Raw genomic sequence first — 5754 nt, forward strand, 5'->3', positions numbered from 1 at the left:
AGGACTGTATGAAAAGCTGTGAGCTCGAAGCAGTTCTGTCAGTCTCCTGGGGCTCTAGCTGTCCATCTTGCAATGTCTCTGCTCCTCCCAGGACTTGAGGTGTCCTCAGGGAAGAAAGCTGGTGGAGCATGACTTAATGCATAGCAGTGTAAGATCAGGCACTTGAAAAGCTTTCATGACAGTGTTCTTGACTGCTGCAGTCTGCTTTGGAGGAAGATGCAGTCTAGCAGCTATAACTTGATTTAGTGTAATAAAACTTTSATGGTAGTAAATTTGCAGATTAGTGGGGCTTGGTACTGAAAGCCAGGTCCTCAGCAAACTGTTTATGCTGTTTGGGCTATGCAATCAATGCCAAATGCCAGTCTCCCACGCTCCCAATCCAGGTTCTGCTGCTTCCTCTTATAGCAAGAACTCTATTTCACAGCTTAGTGCCAAGTTATAGCCTATACGTACACAGCTGCTAGATGCATTCCCCTCCTCAACATATTTCCTCCATACYCACCCCCTCGCATGGGTTTCTTGGCCACATTCAGTTTGTGAGAGTTCCCCAGTTCAGCAGTGAGAGCTGTAACATTGCTGTGGCAGTGGTTAAACTCAGGCAAGCAACTGAGTGGAGAGGCCGTAGTGTGTGCAGGCAGTCCATACAGCAGCGAGAGGAGGACAGAGACAGATTAGGTTCAAGGTAAAGTCTGGAAGAGCAGAGAACTGACTGAGGAGACAAATCTGGGTGAAAAGAACAGAGAGGGAAAGGTGGCCTGAAGCAATGCTCTGTCCTCCTACACAGGCCGTTCAGTTTGATGCCTATGAGTCACAGGTCATTATATGCAGAAGCAGCTGATGAGTCAGGGAAGCAGCAAACCAAACCAGCAGTAGTTGATGGGTAGGAGTTGTTCCACTGGCTAGTTTTTGTATAACTTGGATTATGAGGAATATAGTTGTATAYGTGTAATTTTTAAAAGTACTGCATGATCTATATCCCAAATATTGTGTGTGTGTGTSTGTAGAGAATGTGTGTGTATGTGTGRCTTAGAATTTATGAGAACTGAATATTTAGTAAGAGAGAGTCAAAACATCTGAGTCAAGCAGGACCAAATTTCAGAAGAAAGCACATTTTCAGTACTGTTCTCATAAAAATTAGTAAGCATTAATTTCCTCAGAAGCAAAAAGAAGTGCTACAGATAATTCTCTTGTCTCCTAAAAAAGTCACTGTGCCAAATTTGGAAACCAAACGGTGAAGCCCTTTATAAAAATAAATCGCAGCCTGGTCTCTGTGATGCACTCGCTTCAGGTACCTCCATATGCATTTGAACTCAGAGCAAAACTGCTGTTTCACAGGCAGCAACTCTGCTCACAGCCCTTTCCAAGGTTGTGAAACCTGGTAAATTGCAGGGTATTTTTGCCCTGTAATGAACTGCTTTCCTGCTAGTAGCTAATTTGTAGTGTGTGGGAAAAATGAATTAAAGCTTGGGTACATGAAATTTGATGCCTACCAACTTCCAAGCCTTTCAGAAATTTCTCAACCCTCAGCTGAAATCAGTAGGTTATAATTATTTTATTATTTTATTAATACGCATGCCGTGCTAGAAACATATACAGTATGTGTAAATTCATTGATGACAAGTGTGTCTATTAGCTGTTCTCTGAGAACATTTTCCTTGTCTAGTATTGATGCACTTTTTTCTCAAGAGCGTCTTCTCTAAGATTGGGAGTGTATTACATGTAAAGCTTCTGCTATTGTGCTTGGCCAATGCTGTGAAAAGTCCAGCTAACAAAGGGTCTTTGTGGTAAGCTATCAGAAAACTGCAACTGTTAATGATCTAGAAGTTACTTTTATTATGTTTTATGTTCTGTTGGTGAGCAGGGTGGGGTTTAAATGACAGCTAGGGGGTAAATTCCAGCCAGTATGCAAAACAGAGGGATGCCCCACCTTCATAAAAGCACCATTCCTGATGACTAGATATCAGTTCCTTTGAAGTTTGTTTCTGAATTTGTTCTGTTGGATATCCCAGAAGAAAATACAGATAAGATTCAGAAACATGGTGATAGAGATGGATGTAAACAGAGCATCAGGGACACAAAGATGAAAGGAGACTGAAAACATCATCCAGCAGAAGGAAATAGGTGGATAAGTCTAACATAGTTTTAGATGGGACAGAAACCTGTAGAGTATATATTGAATTAAACATATTTCTAGTTATGATTATATACTCGCTGTGAAGATGAAACTACACTTGGCTTTGAAAAKGTTGTTTTATTTTATGCCTTTGGGTCACAGCTGCTACAGGGAAGCAATACGGGGTCTGGATCCAGTTAAACCTGGTGTGAACAGGTCTGTTAGCACTGACACACTGTATTGCAAAACCTAAGTCTGAAAGAAAGATAAGTGTGATTCCTGCGTGGGTGGTGAAAGCCAGAGGTCCAGGAAGTGACAAGAATGCACACAAAGAGACAAMTGAACAATATCCTACTCCTCCTGCCTACTGTTTCTACCCCCATCCCCACCCCCCACTATGGCCAACATGAAACATCCACTAAAGAAAGGTCTAACAGTTAATAACATACAGGATTTCTGGGGTCTGTTCCAATTTGATTGCTATGGTGCTGTGCGATTCCCTACTTCCTTCCTTGACAAGCCATTTTCTTCCTTACGTAGATCCCTAGGAGCCAAGTAACTGGTGTTGGACAAATTGAAGAAGTCAGGTTGACAACCACAGTAAGTAATCCTTTTTTATATTCTCCCAGTGGATGGGATGGGCGTATTTCACCCATAGTTTGGTTTTAAAACAAGGTTCTCAAAAACATTTTACATCATGGAAATTATTTGGAGAGACCCAGAGCTATTCCCTTGGGAACATGATGCTTGCCCTTTTCACCATGAGACAACTGCAAAATCTAGAGGTGACCAACAGTATAGGTGGGTGATGRGGGCAGAAAAGAAGCTGGGGTTCTCTGTGGCATGCTCTGTGACTACTTGCTGGGTCTGTATTGCTGCAGTTCAGCTTCTTCACACCCAGGCAACTTGGCACTCTCTCTGGCCACAGCTGTCTGAGTTATCACCTCTACACACGCCTTCCAACTTTACATTTCCTAAGAGATCCWGCTGGTCATATGTATCCACTTTGATATGCTCCCCTCCTGCAGATCCCTACATTATGCATTGAGGCTTGTCATATTGCAGGGGTTTGTTTGTTTGTTTGTTTTTTGCTAAGTGACYGTCAGTGAGGCCCCTGTAGGGAAGCTGGCACTTGGTATGTTTTACAGAGTAGGGCTGGCCTACTATTTTCACCTATTTATGGTGTTATCGCGAGAGACCCACCTGCACTAGGGTCTCGGTTATACTGAGGTCTGTACAATAACAGGAGAAACAACCGACCTCAAGGGTTTACAATGGAAGAGGAAAGAAGAGGGTGTAGCACATGAGCAGAGTAGCTAGGATGAACTTCTGTAAACACTGTCCTTTTAAGTATGTGAGGAGGTGTTCTTGGAAATGGCTAATTAAATGGTAAGAAAGTGAAAGGAAGAGGGGAAGAAGACTGAAGGGGGTGAGAAAGGGAAGAGTAAGGACATGAAGATTTCCTGGGATAAGCACGTTTTCCTGAATTAGGGCTTTCTCTGCCTTTTGCCCTTGTAATATGATTTTGGAATGGGAAGATCTGCCTCTGCTTGTTTCACAGTTTGGTAATTATGACACAGGATTGTGCCTTAAGCCAGCATTGCACCCACTGCATTCCCATGCCGCACTTGAGAGGTGGAGTCACTCTTCATGGGAATGTTTTAAATATATCATTGCCAATAAACAGTTTCTTGATTTCCAAAAATAATAATAAAAAAAAACTTGCCAAAAAAACAAAATAATTCACATCAAGAATCTAGAAATCTATATGGTGAAAACATGTAGTTCTGTGCATCACATGTAGATTTTTATGGAAAAAACCCTCCACTGAATTAAGCAAAACTAAAATTCTGCAGATTTCACTGGTCAATCTGTAAATATTCATGCCAGTGTCCAGCATTTCATTTCAGAATCCTTTTCTGTTGCAATAGCTAATCAAATTTACCCTTAAGAAAAAATTAGATGTCCCATTTAAGATATCACCTCAGATATGATTACTGGTATCTCTTCAATGTTTCTGACTTTTTTTTTGTTTTTCCAAAGTTTCAGATGAAACAGCATTTTATTTAAGATTTTTCATAAAAAGTGTTTCATGGCTATGAAAATTAGTTATGATAAAAATGACTCTACATATCTAAAGGATTGTTATTCATTCTTATTTTTCTAAATGTCTGTGTGATTTAGAAACAGAGGACCTGATTCACTTCTCACCTACATTGGAGCATGTGCATCAGGATATCTTTACTAAAATCAGAAGTCACAGAGCAGTTAAACTACTTCARATGAGAGAGGAGAGGTCTCCAATCCACTGCTTCAGTAGCTGTGGAAAGCATTGTTCATGTACTGTAGGAGAAGACATTTGCTTGTAAAAGTTGTTACTTGCTAGCGCCTGGCCAGGACAATATTTTAGGGTATAGGGAAGAGTTTGTACCATCAGAGGGAGAATTCCCACAGAAAATTCTTCCAAGGAGAGGACTCTATTTCTGTAGTTAAATTAGCATTCAAAATGGGATTTTAATCACTTAATCTGCTGCTTGCTTTTTGGGGAGATGATGATGAAACAGATTAAAGACCACCACTTTACAGCGGGAATCTAAATTAAAATACGCTGACAGCACAATCTCTTTCTACTGCATGAGAGGAACCACAATATTTCTAGCTTCCCAAACAACTGTGCGATGTGACCGCATAACCTTTAATGAGCAGAAAGGTACAAACTMATATAACACTAACTGCTGCAATTACAATAGCAGGAAGTCATATTTGTAAAGGAAAATGCTTTAGACTATCTTAGTAGGAAATCCACTTGATGGTCTGCTTGCTGTCTTTTGGAGAAGGCATTGCATAGATTGGGGTGATGGAGGCATCGGCAAGCTGCTAGTCTTGTGATCTGAAAGGGCAAGGGGAGAGGGAACTGACTCATGACTTGGGAAACCCTGGTGCTGCTAGCAGCATGATTACAGTTACGAGACACGAGTCCGGTATTGCTAGGCCTTGCTTGCCTTTTGTGAAAACTGGAGGCCACGATGGAAAGCAATTAGCATGGTGCCCGCTTCTGGGAAAGGAGCTTTTGTGGATAGCTTTCCTTACTGCTAGGAATGCTTTGAGATGTGATTATGGGTGGGAAGCTGGAGCAATAGTGTCCAGTTAATTTTCTTTTAAAGGAGAAATGGGTACATCAGATTATTTTTTTGTTAGTGGCTTAACTGTGTTAGTGGAAGCTGAACTTTATTGAATTATGGTAGAATCTGTTCGTTATGAAGGTTAATTCAGTCTAGAGGCAACTTGTCTTCCCTCCAACAGTTTTCCCCTCATCCTCTTTCTGAAGAATAGCTGTTTTTCTGCTTGTCTGACAGAAAAGCTTTTAAATATGTCTACTGTATAGAGAAACGCACACTAGCAGATCTGTCCACAGCAGAGAGCAAGATTTCTGCCATGCCAGTAGGAGCTTTGGTTGCAAGCAAGCACAAAAAATTCTCCCCAGAGGTTTTTCTTTCCTGGTRAGTGAGGATTAAAAACCAAAACCCCCCAAAACACTCGCCGCGAGTTTCACTGCGCCTGCTGAAGCGGCGAGCCGCCCGTGCCGGCTGGCCGCGCCGAGGCGAGGCGGGGCGAGGCGGCCGCCCGCCCCCTGCGCCCGG

This window comes from Rhea americana, unplaced genomic scaffold (genome assembly GCF_003343005.1).
Source record: "Rhea americana isolate MKP2758 unplaced genomic scaffold, rheAme1 scaffold_284, whole genome shotgun sequence".
Lineage (NCBI taxonomy): Eukaryota > Metazoa > Chordata > Aves > Rheiformes > Rheidae > Rhea > Rhea americana.